Consider the following 15,096-nt stretch of genomic DNA (forward strand, 5'->3'; position numbering starts at 1 on the left):
GCTTTCTACTCCCGTAAAGATTTACACCCTCGGAAACCCTGTACAGGGTCGCTATGGGTCGGACCCGACTCGATGGCACTTAACAACAACAACATAGTATAGAGTATTCACCACAAGTCTATCAGTTTGTTCTACTGTGGTAGCTTGCATGTTGCTATGATTCTGGAAATTATGCCACTGGTATTTTCAGTATCAGTAGAGTCAACAATGGTGGACAGGTTTCAGATGAGTTTCTAGATAAAGACAGGCTAAGAAAGAGAGACAGACTACTTCCAAATACTTATTCAATCAAAAACTTACGAATAAAAAAAACAAAAAAAACCCTTATGAATAGCACAGGAACACTGTCAGATAGCACCATAATACTGACTATTCAAACATAATGAAAAGAGCCAGAATGTTGTCAGATACAGTGCCAGAAGATGAGCCCCTTAGGTTGGAAGATATTCAAAGTGTGACTGGAGAAGAGTTGCCTCCTAAATGTAGAGTTAACTGTGATGGTATGAATAGAAGAAAGCCTTCAGGACTTTCATTTGCTGATGGGACACAACTCAAAATGAAGAGAAACATCGGTAAACAACCACTAATAATAATAAAATAGAATGCACAAAGTATGAATCTAAGAAAATTGGAAATTGTCAAAAATGAAAAGGAATGCATAAATATCAATCCTAGCTAGGCATTAGTGAGCTTAAATGGACTGGAATTTGCTATTTTGAATTTGACAATTTCATGGTTTACTATGCTGGGAATGACAAATTGAAGAGCATCTCAAGATTTATTTTGAAGTACATTGCTGTCTGTGATGGGATAATATCCATATGCCTACAAGGAACGCTAGCTAATACAACTATTACTCAAATTTACACACTAACCACTAAAGCTGGTGGTGGTGTTGGTTATGTGCCATGGAATCGGAACCCACTCATAGCGACCCTGTACAGGGTTTCTGAGGCTGCAAATCTTTATGGGAGCAGAAAGCCTCATCTTTCTCTCACAGAACAGCTGGTAGTTCCAAACTGATGAGCTTAAGTTTCGCAGCCCGATTCATAACCACTACACTACCAGAGCTCCTTAACCACTAAAGCTAGTGATGATGAAATTGAATACGTCTACCAAATACTTGATTCTGAAATGGATCAAATATGCAATAAAAATTTATTGATAATTACTGGAGACAGGAATGCAAAGGTTGAAATCAGAAAGGATCAGTAGTTGGAAAATACAGCACTGGGGATAGAAATGATACTACAGATCATGTGAAAGAATTTTGCATGACCAATGACTTCTTCACTGCAAATACTTTTTTAAAACAACATAAAAGAAAACTATACATAGGGACCTTTCCAGATGGAGTACACAGAATCAAACTGACTACATCTGTGGAAAAGAGGGTGGAAATGTCCCATAGCATCAGCCAAAACAAGGCCAGGGGCAGACTGTGGAAGAGGTCATCAATTGCTCATATTCAAATTTAGATTGAAGTTGAAGAAAATTGTAACAAGTTCAAGGGAGCCAAGATATGACTTTGAACATATCCCACATAAATTCAGAGATCTGAAGAACATATTTTATGAATGAGATACAAAAGACCGAAAACTAGAAGAGTTGTGGGATGACATCAAGAACATCATACAGGAAGACAGCAAAAGGTCATTATGAACACAAAAAAGAAGGAAGAGACCAAAATGGATGCCAGAAGAGACTCTGAAACTTGCTCTCCAGTGTAGAGATAATGATACAAATGGAAGAAATGAGGAGGTAAAAGAGCTAAAGAGAAAATTTCAAAGGTAAGTTCAAGAAGACAAAGCCAAACACTATAACAAAATGTGTAAAGACCTGGAGTCACAAAACCAGAATGGAAGAATATACTCAGAATTTCTCAAGCTGAGGGAACTGAAGAAAAAATTCAAACCTCAACTTGAAATCTAGTGAAGGATTCTATGAGTCTTGGTGTGGCACTGTGGGTTAATACACCAGACTGCAAAGCAGTTTGAACTGCAGGGTCAGTGGTTCAAGCTCACCAGCTGCTTCTCAAAAACCCTTTACAGGGTCACTGTGGTTTGGAACTGACTTGATGGTACTTAACAGCAACAACATGGGTAAAATAATGAATGATGCAGAAAGTATCAAAAGAAGAAGGAAAGAATGCACTGTCATTCTACTAAAAAGAAATGGTCAATGTTCAACCATTTCAAGAGTAATATATGATCAAGAGTCAATAATACTAAAGGAAGAAGCTCAAAGTGCATTTAAGGCATTGGCAAAGAACAAGGCTTCAGGAATTGATATAATAAAAATTGAAATCTTTCAACAAACTGATGAAGCTTTGGAGGCACTCACTCATCTATACCAAGAAATCTGGTAGAAACTTACCTGGTCATTTGACTGGAAGAGATTCATATGTGTGAACATTCCAAAGAGAGGTGACCCAAAGGAACGTAGAAGTCATCAGCCATCATTAATATCTCATACAACTAAAATTTTGATTAAGATAATCCCAAAGTAGTCGCAAAGGTACATTGACAGAGAACTGCCAAAGACTCAAGCTAGATACAGACAAGGATGTGGAATGAGGAAGATAATTGCTACTTTAAATACATCTTGGTTGAAAGCAGAGAATACCAGAAAGATGTTTATCGGTGCTTTATTGACTATACAGAATCTTTTGATTGTGTGGATCATAAGAAACTATGAAAACCATTGTGGAGAATGAGTATTTTGGAATTAATTTTGCTCATGAGGAACCTGTACACAGACCAAGAGGTAGACATTAGAACAGAAGAAAGGAAAATTGAATGGTTTAAAATTGACAAAAGTGCATGCTAAGGTTGTATTCTTTCACCATACAGATTCAATCTGTATTCTGAACACATAATATGAGAAGCTGGATTATATTAAGAAGAAAGTGGCATTAGGATTAGAGGAAGTCTCATTAACAACCTGTGATATGCAGATGATACAACCTTTGATTACTGAGGTGAAGAGAACTTGAAATACTGATGAAGATCAAAGACCACAGCCTTCAGTCTGGTTTGTACCTCAATGTAAAAGAAAAAAACCCTTACCACTGGACTAATAAACAACATCCATATGAATGAAGGAAAGATTGAAGTTGTCAAACACTTCATTTTGCTTAGATTAGCCATCAACACTCTTGGAAGCAGCACTCAGTAAATTAAGCAACGTATTGCATTAGACAAATCTGCAAAGATGTCAGTTTGAGGACTAAGGTGCACCTGGCGCAAGCCATGCTATTTTCAATAACCTCATTTGCATTTGAACTTTGGACAGTGAAGAATTAATGTATTTGACTTATGGTACTGGATGAGAATTTTAGAAGTACCATGGACTGCCGAAAGAATAAACAAATCTTTGTTGAAAGAAGTACAACCAGAATTCCCCTCAGAAGACAGGATGGCCAGACTTCATCTCTCAAATTTTGGACATATTGTCACACGGGCCCAGTCCCTGGAAAAGGATTTCATGTTTGGTAAAATGTAGGTTCAGAAAAAATGAGGAGGAACCTCCAACTAGATGGATTGGCACAGTAGCAGCAGCAATGAGCTCAAATGGAGCAAAGATTGTGAGGTTGGCATAGGACTGGGCAGTGTTTAGTTCTGTTGTGCATTGGGTCACTGTGAATCAGTGCTGACTAAATGGCATCCAACAAAAACAAAAGCATTATAAACTATTTAGACATAGCTAAATACAGGGTCGCTATGGGTCGGAACCGACTCGACGGCACTACACAACAACAACAAATATTTTAAGGGAATGAGTTGCTGGAACTGAGGGCTCAGGACAATTGCCTTGGGGGTCATCAAGATCAACTGGCACAACACAGCCCACAAAGTCATTGTTCTACATCCTGCCTACTATAAATAGTGACCATGGAGTCCTGGTGTGGCACTGTAGGATAAGCATTGGACTGCTAACTGCAAGATCAGTGGTTCAAACACACCAACCAGCTGCTCCTTGAAAGTCCTATACAGGTTTGCTATGTATGTTGTTCAGAACTGACTTGACAGCACTTAACAATAACAGGGTCTTAAATCCTGGTGTGGCACTGTGGGCTAATACGCTGGCCTGCAAAATCATTTGAGCCACAAGGTTGGTGGTTCAGGCTCACCAGCTGCTCCTTGGAAACCTTATACAGGGTTGCTATGGGTTGGAAATGACTCAACAGCACTTAACAACAACAAAAAATGTTTATAAAGTAGTAACTACTAGTTTTTCCCCATCTGGAGTAAAGAAGAATAAAGAAAATTAAAAACATAAAACTTCACCAAAAGTCTAATGGACCTTGTGAGTCTCACCCTCCATGACCTGAGACCAGAAGAACTAGATGGTGCTCAGCAACTATTGCCTACAGCCTCTGACATTGCAATAGAAGGTTCTGAATAGTTTGGAGAGAAAAATAATTTTTTAAATGACCAACCTCTCTGGATCGCACAAGACTATGATCCTTAGTCTCCTTTAAAGCCTGTATCAGAAATCAACCTGTTGCTCAATTTTCAGGTAACCAATAACCATGTCTATAATATAAACAGGACAACCAGTGAGGTATATATATGCTCTTTGGAACAGTTCAATCATTTGTTATCAAAAGTCAGAAGCTGCTCAGATTAAAAAGTTCAGAAAGTAGAAAGGGATAGGAAGGAAAAATGGAAACAGCGACCCAGGGAAGAAGTGGGATGAGTGGTGTCCCATTGTGGGCACTGCATTCAATGGTATGAAACAAATGGTGTGCAAGTTGTTAGATGAAAAACTGATATGCTCTGTAAACTTTCACTCAAATTACAATAAAAAGTTAAAAAAATAGAGCATTAAACATAAATTGAGTAGTGTTTACATTTATAATTACATAAATAGCATGATTGAGAACACTAAAAATAGCAAAAAGTAAATTTATTTTCTGTTTAATTTATATAAATTATCATTATGATTTCCACAAAATTCAGATTAAAATCATCATTTGAAGAGACACCATAATTTCTTCAATATAATTGAGCTCAACTATAATAATTATGTACTGCTTTTGTGGTAAGCATGTATTGCTACTTTAGACAAGACCATTAGGCTTTTTGTGCAAAATTAAAAAGTGGTTCTGTAAGTAAGCAAACCTAGAAGAGAAATTTTCTGTAGCCTTTACACATTTTCTAATTAACATTTACCCTTTGGATCAGCTTACTTCTCCACAAGGTAATGCCACAGACAGCTAAATGATGAACTTGCTTTCTCAGACTCCCTCAAAAGCATTGAACTATTTTAATTGTTGATCCATGTGGAGAGATGATTGATGTGAAAAAGATATCTAAGTTGCTCACTATCATACTTTATAAAACTCCCTTCCATTTATCATTCACTAGCCAAAAGCCCTCAAGATTAGCTTTGTTTAAAGATTATTTGCATTTAAATTGTAAGGATATAGGAGAGCACTTGGATTTTACGACTGAGGTTAAAAGCTAAAGTCATCAGAAGTTTAATCTCTTTTAAGACAACATTCCCTAAAGCAAGTCAAGGCAATGAACATGCTACAATATTTAGTGGAAAGGTCTTCAGCTAGGGGCAAACTGGGTCAACAATGCAAAAGAGAAAAAAAGAAATCTTTCTTTTCTGCTAGGTTAGAATCAAAAATATATTCTAGTAGAATAATAGTCCTTGATATAAGCTACTCCTTACACACAAGAATGAAGCTTTTATTTTCTGAAATTACAATTGTATAAGCCAATTTTTTTCTCAAGTATCATGCAGAGTTAATTGACTTTCAGTAGCCTAAATTATGTTGTTACTTTACAGTTCAATTTTAAATTGTTAAGCAGAGAAATTTAGAAATACCAGAATGAAAACATTAGGCAAAAATAGACTGCAATGATACAATATAGCAATTCTACATAAGTTATACACAATACAGGTTATAGCTGTTAGTATAAAATATAATTATATATATTCCTTTATTCATTTCAGAGAGTTCATAAAGTCATTCACATCAAGTAAACAATGACACTTTTGAGCTTTTACTAGTAAGGATACCTTATTGGAATAATTCACAATAGTATTTCAATTGAAAAGGCTGAGATAACTTTTAAATCATCTATATGGATTTTTTTTTAAAGGACATTTTTTGGTATTAATTTTTAATCTGAAAAGCACAGAAACTGTTTTATACTTAAATTTAAAATATAGCATAAAAAACTATCTGGTTGAGGCCTAAATCTGTCTGAAATTTAAGAATAAATGTATACAATGAGTTTACTAAAGGATGAGAATATTTAATGTCTGGCTCATATTCTCATATCAATCTTTTTATAAAACTTGTAAATCTAAAACCCAGTGATTCAATTTACAATCACATATTTGGTTTTCAATGATTCAATTATCCTAATATGCAATATGGTACCCTGTGTAGCACTGTAGAATAAGCACTAGACTGCTAATCACAACTCTATAGTTCAAATCAATCAGACATTCTTTCGAAACCCTATATAAGATGGTTATAAATTGGAACTGATTCCATGGCACTTAACAACAATCTACTGTATTACACAAAAGGAAGCCTGGAGAAGGATAAGAACTTGCTTGCTAACTGAAAGTCCAGCTATTCAAATCCACCAGACTCTGTGTTAGAAAGATGAGACTTTCTGCTTCCATAAAAACATATAGTCTCAGAAACTAGGTTGCTATGAGTCAGAAATGACTTTAATGGCAGTTTGTTGGGTTTACTTTTTGTTATATTATGTAAACAAATTATAAGAGATAAACCTTGAAATTATGTATAGCTCCTGAAATGAAGATCTATGGAAAGAATCCAAGTGAGTAAAAGCACACAAAGCCAATTTCTTATTATTTGTATGTTTGTTAAGAATAACAACAATATTTATAAAGAAAACTGACCAATTCAGCACATTAGTATGTTTTTGTACTGTTCATGGATTGTTGTTGTTAGGTGCTGTCGAGTCAGTTCTGACTCATAGCAACCCTATACACAAGAGAAAACACTGTCCAGTCCTATAAACATCCTCACAATCATTGATATGCTTGAACCCACTGCTATTTTCACTGTGCTAATCCATATCATTGGGGACCTTCACCTTTTCCCCTCACCTTCCACTTTACAAGCATAATGTCCTTCCTGGGGACTGGCCCATCCTGGTAGTATCTCCAAAGTATGAAACGAAGTCTCGTATCATGGCTTCTAATGAATATTCTAGTTGTATTTCTTCCAACACAGATTTGTTTGTTCTTGGAGTCCATGTGCTTTAGTATTTTTCTCCAGCATGATGACTCATCTTCTATCATCTTCCTCATTCATTGCTTATTGGTTTATGTACATGTTTCAAAGGAGCAAAATTAAGTGTTCTGGAATACCCATTTTTCAGATCATTATCTATAGCTTTCATGATCCACACAGTTGAAAACCTTTGCTGTTCATGCATATATATCATATAATAAAGCTTTTATCCGGTTTCTACATACTTGGCAAGATAACCTGTCAGAGCAAAGATACCTAAAATTCTAAAGCAAATATCTACAGTTTGTATGAGTTATATTTCCAAGTTTTGCATTCCAAACTCCAGTATAGGACATTAGGTGGAATCCTGAAGCCCATCCAGAACCTTCTGAGGTCGGACATTCCCAATGGAAAGGACAAACAGACCACCCTGGAACAGCTAGAGCAACAGAAGATACTTTTTGATAGAAAGATGTGCAGGAAAATTCCAAAACAAAAATGAAAGACTGATTGGCTACAAGAACAAGCAAGTTGCTCGGTAGGGAGCCATCAATGAAACAATCAAGTCCCTTCAGGACAAATTCCCCTCCAAAACTAAAATTTAAAGAGAACTCATGAGCAGGCACGTAAGCTTGCTGATGACTACATTGGTCTACTGGTGAGTGGAAGAGGGAGAAATGCAGCAATGAAAATATGGGCTGAGTTAAACCATGTTCCATAGACTTCCGTCGACTTGGAGATGAAAGTGAGAAGAGGAAGGGCTGGTTGGTCTGAAGTGTGGTGAGATCTGGTCACTCCTGTGCCCATGGATAAGTACATAGCCATGGAAGGCTAGAGCTGAGAGTGAAGCATCCAGCTGATCTGAAGTGAGGAGAGATGCACAGAACACCCAAACTTGCAGATAGTACCCATTTGACCTAAACTTGATGGCTTGATGATCAGAACCTGAGAGAGGAAGATTACAAAAAAAAAAAAAAATGATAAAGGAAAAAAGTGCAAGTTGCTACAATTTGATGAACTTGACCTATACTTATGAATGTAGTAGCTCAAAATACCAACTGAGAGGGAAGGAGTCTTCACATCAGGTATTAACCTTGTCCCCTCTGTATACAGGGTTGATAGAGATGGGCAACTTAGACATTGGCTACCTAAAATGCAAAGGGTGGGTATAAAGGCAAGAAGTGGCTTGGCTTACAAGATTTCAAGAGGGAGTTTAGTTTACCAGTGTGTGGGGCAAGGTATAATCTCCACTGAATAGTTTTTATCTTGTATAGACAAGTCTGGTAAAAGGAGATGGGGATAAGATTCTTATGATTCAATAATAAGTAATTACTATCATGACTAATTGTGACTATCACAACTGTAAAGGTAGAAGTTTGGTAACAAAAAGGGGGGAGTAGTTAATCTTACAGTCCAGGAACAGAGGACCCTAGGACCATCAAAAGAGAAGAGCACGAGCTAATGTGTGACCCTATCCAGAGAAGCAGCGACACCAGAGATGGAGGCAGAGATGAAGACATAGAGTAGCTAAGACTATAGACTCATGGAAAGAGAAATATTTTGTGCTGGCAGCCAGGTGGCAGACTTGCAGAATGTGCCTTTGTTGTTTAAATGATTATATATTCCTGAGTGTTTTTGTGTACATCCCCCAAAAAACAACAGCAGGGAATAGAAGCAAATACTTTTGAATGATAATGCATGGAGGAGATTGTAATCATTGCAATGAAATGATGAGTATAAAACCGATGTTCTTCCACATAAACTATCCCTCAATTAACAATAAAAACTTTAAAGAAAAAAGAAGCTCATGGAAGTTTGTGTCTTCAGAATCCTTTGAATTTAACTTAATGGAATATTACATAAAAGTATATATGTTGTTGAGGATAATTGTTTTCTAGTGGGTTCTGACATGCAGTGACCCTGTACAGGTTTCCTGAGGAGCAGTTGGTGACTTTGAAGTGCTGACCTTGTGGTTTGCAGTCCAGTGCTGATCCTACAGTGCCACACCATGAATGTCACTAATATTTACCATTATTAAAATAATAAATACCTTCAATTGAACAATGAAAAATAAGACAACTGCAATGAATAAGTCATTATTGTTAAATGCTGCTGAATCAGTTTGGACTCATAGAAATCTTGTATAGGGTTTCTGAGAAGCGAGTGGTGGGTTTTTGAAGTTTAGTGCTTATCCTACAGTACCACACAAGGTCTCTGAATACGTCGTTGTTGTTGCTGTTGTTAAGTGCCATCGAGTCAGTTTTGAGTCATAGCATTCCTAAACAGGGTTCCCAAAGAGTTGCTGGTGAGCTTGAACCACATCCTTGCGGTTCATATTGACCTTGCAGTCCAGCACATTAACACACAGCACCACACCAATCATTAGTTTTACAAATTTTATCATGGAATATTCAGCATCTCCATCATCAAAGCCATATTTTCAAATTGATCTTTCCTCTTTGTTTTCAACTTTTGCATCACATTCACTAGTAATTATCAATGCATCTTGATTGCAATTTCAGACCAAAGAAGTTGTCAGAAATTTTCAATTTCATCATCACTGGTTTCTGTGGTTGGTACATAAATTTGAATGACATGGTGAAGTCCTGGAGTGGTGCTGTGGGTTAATGTGCTGGACTGCAAGGTCGATTCGAACTGCAAGGTTTGTGGTTCAAACTCACCAGCTGCTCCTCAAAAACCCTATACAGGTTTGCTATGACTCAGAACTGACATGACAGCACTTAACAACAGCAACAATTGGTATTCCTTGTAGACTTATGGGTATCATCCTATCAGAGACAGCACTGTTCTTCAAGATAGATTTGGAATGCTCTTTTTGACAATGATCATGATGCCTTTCCTCTTCAATTTGTTGTTCCTGGCATAGTAAATGATATAATTGTCCAATTCAAAATAACTCTTAACATTAAATTCCAGCTCACTAATACTTAGGATATCAATCTTTGTTTCACTTCTTATGACTCAAAATTTCCTAAATTCAGACTTCATAATGCCCTATGCTGATAATTAATGGATGTATACAGTTATTTATTCTCATTTTGAGTTGTGCCACATCAGCAAATGCAGGTCCTGGAAAGCTTTGCACCATTGATGTCATTATGGTCAACACTACTTTTGGTAGCCAACTCATTCCCAGTTGTATTTTGAGTGCCTTGAATCCTGAGGAATCATCTGCTGACACTATCTTTGACAATTTTCTACTGCATATCATAAGGTTTTCAGTGACTAACCATTCAGAAGTGGTCTGCCTTGCCTTCTTCCTTTTCTATTTTAGTCTGGAAGCTTCATTGAAACTTGTGCACCATGAATGACTGTGCTGATATTTAAAACACAAGTAGCAAGGCTTACAGCATCACAGCAACATACAAGACATCACAGTACAAAGATGAGTGGTGGGGCTAAATATAGGACAGTATGATTTTTCACCACTAACTCCTGTGTCACCTTTTTCAATTCATTACCTTCTTGATGTTCCTAGATGATCAGTAAGCACCTTTCAAAAACATGCTACTTTAAGACCTTTTACCCCTTTCTTCAATTCAAATGTATACATTATGTATTTAAACAACTGACATTATTCTGATATTTATTCACTGTAAATATCTTTTAGAAGACCCAATGTGGTGAATAATGGTGCTATAATAAATAAAATCAAGATAAATGGAAAAAAGATTGAAGTTGACAAACTTCATTTTGTTCCAATCAACCACCAACACTCATGGAAGCAGCAGTCAAGAAATCAAATGATGTATTGCATTAGGCAAATCTGCTACACAAGACTTCTTTAAAGTGTTGAAGAAAAAATACATCAGTTTGAGGACTAAGGTGACACTGACCCAAGCCATGTATTTTCAGTAACCTCCTGTGCATGTGAAAGTTGAACAATGAATAAAGAAGACTGTAGAAGAATTTGAATTATGGTGTTGGAAGAGAATATTAAAAGGATCATGGATTTCTAAACAAACAAACATGTATGGGATGAAGTATACCCAGAATGCTCCTTAGAAGATGGCCAGACTTCATCTCTCATACTTTAGGTATTATCAGGATGGACCAGTCCCTGGAGAAGGACATCATGCTTCATTAAAGTGGAAAGTCAGCAAAAAAAGAGAAAGACCCCCAAAATCATGGACTAGCATGGTGGTAGCAACAATCGATTCAAGCATAGCAACAATTGCGAGACTGGTGCAAGACCAGGTAGTGTTTCATTCTGCTGTACATTAAGGTCCCTATGAGTCAATAAGTACCTAACAGTACCAAACAACAACAACAGTAACATTTTAGGTGCTAAACCTAGTGATGGAGGCAAATTTATTTGAAGTAAATAGAATTATAAAGCCATGACTCATATGTCAGATTGCTGTACTGTGGTGGTTGGGTGTTGTTGTGATTCTAGAAGCTCTGCCATGGGTGTTTTGAATACCAGCAAGGTCATCCAGGGGTTGCAGATAAGTTTCCAGATGAAGACAGACTAGGAAAAAGGAGAATGGACTACTTCTGAATATTTAGTCACTAAAAATCTTAGGAATATCTGTGGAACACTGACAGGTATAGTGCTGGATGATGAGCCCCTCAGGTTGGAAGGCACTCAAAATGCAACTGGGGATGAGCGGCCTCCCTCAAAGTAAAGTTGACTGTGATGATGCAAATGGAGTAAAACCCATGGGACGTTCATTTGCTGATGGAGCACAACTCAAAATGAAGAGAAACAGCTGTAAACATACATTAATAATCAGAACATGGAATGTATGAAGTATGAACATAGGAAAACTGGAAATTGTCAAAAATGAAATTAGAATGTAAACATTGATATCCTAGGTATTAGTGAGCTGAAATGGACTGGTATTAGCCATTTTGAATCTGATAATTGCATGGATTACTATGCTAGGAATAACACATTGAAGAGGAATGGAGGCACATTCATCATCAAAAAGAACAAATCAAGATCTGTCATGAAGTACAAAACTGCCTGTAATAGGATAATATCTATTTGTATGCTGAACAAATAATCCAAGAAGCTGGGTTCTATGAAGAAAAACGTGGCAACAGGACTGGAGGAAGACTCATTAACAATCTGCAATATGCAGATGATACAACCTTGATCGCTGAAAATAAAGAGGACTTAAAACATTTACTGAAAACAAAAATTCCTCACCAACGGACCAATAATCATCTATCTGTATCAGTGGAGAAAAGATTAAAGTTGTCAATACTTCATGTTGCTCAGATCAACACTCCTAGAAGCAGTTGTCAAGCATCAAACGATGTATTTCATTAGGCAAATCCACTGCACAAGACCTCTTTAAAATGTTGAAGAGCAAAGATGTCAGTTTGAGGAATATGGTGCACCTGACCCAAGCCATGGTATTTTCAATAACCTCATATACAAGCTCAATTTGGACAATGAATAAGGAATATCATAGAAGAATTGATTTATTTGATGACTTTCACAACTGTAAAGGTAGATGTTTATATGAAAAAGGGGGGAGTAGTTAATCTTACAGTACAGGAACAGAGGGCCCTAGGACAATCAAGGAAGAAGAGCATGAGCAGAAAGCTGGAATATATGCAGAAGAACACGGTATCAGGATTGAAGGAAGACTCATTAACAGCCTGAAGTATGCAGGTGATAAAACCTTGCTTACTGAAAGCAAAGAGGGCTTTGATGAAGATCAAAGACCAGAGTCTTAGTATGGGTTGCACCTCAATGTAAAGAAAACAAAAATCTTCACAAATGAAACAATAAATAACGTCATGATAAATGGAGAAAATACTGAAGTTGTCACACTATTTTTCTTGGATCTACTATCAACACTCATGGAAGCAGCTGTAATGAAATTAAATGACATATTGAATTAGCAAAATCTGCTTCACATGACCTCCTTTAAGTTTTCAAAAGCAAAGATGTTAGTTTGAGGACTAAGATGCACCTAAACTAAGCCATGGTATTTTTAATAACATCATATGTATGTGAAAGTTGGAAAAGGAATCAGAAAGACTGTAGGAGAATTGATGCTTTTGAGTTATATTGCTGGACAAGAATAATTAAAGTACCATGTACTTCCAGAAGACCAAACAAATCAGTTTTGTAAGAAATACAGCTAGAATTTTCCTTAGAAGCCAGGAGAGTGAGATTTGTTCTCTTATACTTCAGACATGTTATCAGAAGGGAATCAGTGCCTGGAAAAGGACATCATGCTTGGGAAAGAAGAGGGTGAACAAGGAAGACCTCCAACAAGATGGACTGGCTCTGTGGCAGAAGCAATGGACTCAGCATAACACTCGTGAGGATGGTGCAAGATTGGGCAGCACATTTGTCAGTTCTGCATAGTGTTGCTATGAGTCAGAGTCAATTCTGTGGCACCTAACATCAACAAAGTTTCTCACAAAAACATCTTGTAATACTCTCCTAATTGCTCTTCTTACATTAATTGATCTTCATGCATGTCCTATACATGGTCCTGTACAAACAATACATACCTGACAGTTACGATTTACCTAAAGCATAGCTTTGAACATATCACACTCATGTTCAAATATCATCAATAACTAATGACCTTGTGTGGATTGACTGATTTTTATTTAAAATAAAGTACATCATCTGACAAAATTGTGTTTAATCTAGCATCTTAATATTTATGTAAATTTTATATTCCCAATTTTGTATTGCACATTTTCAAAATCAGTGTTTATAATCAGATTGTTATCGCTGATATCTCTTCACCATATACATTTTCATCAAAATTCTGCTTGTTGTAAATTGATTTGGTAGAGGGCAGTTTATTTATTTCAATCCCTACATTGAATCAAACTAAATTTCAGACTTAAAAATTATTTCATATTAATATATAGAAAGAAACTATCTCTAGCTATGAAGCTGACGTATAGACAGGTAAATTTGCATATGCTAAAATGAAATATGTAGCATATAAAATATGTTTTATATGTTACATATTTTTAAAATATTTTAAATTGAGGCTTACAGTACTGCAGGTCAACTGGGGAAGTAAGGTAGGGACAGGGTTCTGGGGAAAAACGAGTGGAATCTCACAAAGGAAACATTCATATACCAGTTCCACGGCTTATAAACTATCATAAAGTCTCCTGAACTTACATTTTTGAGAAATCACGCTAATAAGGATAAAGAAAGACACGTATTTTGGGACTCTCGCCTGTCGGTCCACGGGTCGCTCCTGCAACTGCAGACTTTAGAGGACGGGGCCAGGGCCATGGCCAGACCATTTGGAAAGCTTCGTCTCCAGAGAGAAAAGAAAAAAGGGAAGAGGCGACCTAGCTTCCCCCAGGCCTGTCTCCTTGCCCAGGCTTGATATCCCAATAAAAATTGGCTGGGTGCAGCTCACCCATGCACAGAGAGAGTGAGAAAGTCGGTGGTGGCTTGGGCAGTGGCTTTTTGACGTCATCCACCATCCCACATCAGGCCCTACATCTAAGCCCCCTACCCCACTCCTAGTTAGCAGCAGGGATCCTCCAGCGGCAGTGCTGGCTGGCAGAACAAGGCACAGAAAAAGTTAACCAAAGCCACATATCTACTCCAATGTGGTGATTTCTGTCCATGTGTTTATATTACTTCGGCCTTTAGTCCTCTGGATTACACATCCTTCTTGGAGGTGGGAACTTATCCTCCGTACGTCCCATAAGAAGAAGCAGCAATCGTGGCCATATAGCCAAACTACAACATAATACTCCACCACTTAGACAAGACCCAACAACATCTGCTACACATTACAGACAAAAAGGGAAGCCCATCTCCTGATCATATTATTAATAATAATAATAAAAAAACAATAACCATGACCAATAAGAAACAATCAACTTTATCA

Source organism: Chrysochloris asiatica, unplaced genomic scaffold (genome assembly GCF_000296735.1).
Source record: "Chrysochloris asiatica unplaced genomic scaffold, ChrAsi1.0 scaffold00247, whole genome shotgun sequence".
NCBI classification, from domain to species: Eukaryota; Metazoa; Chordata; class Mammalia; order Afrosoricida; family Chrysochloridae; genus Chrysochloris; species Chrysochloris asiatica.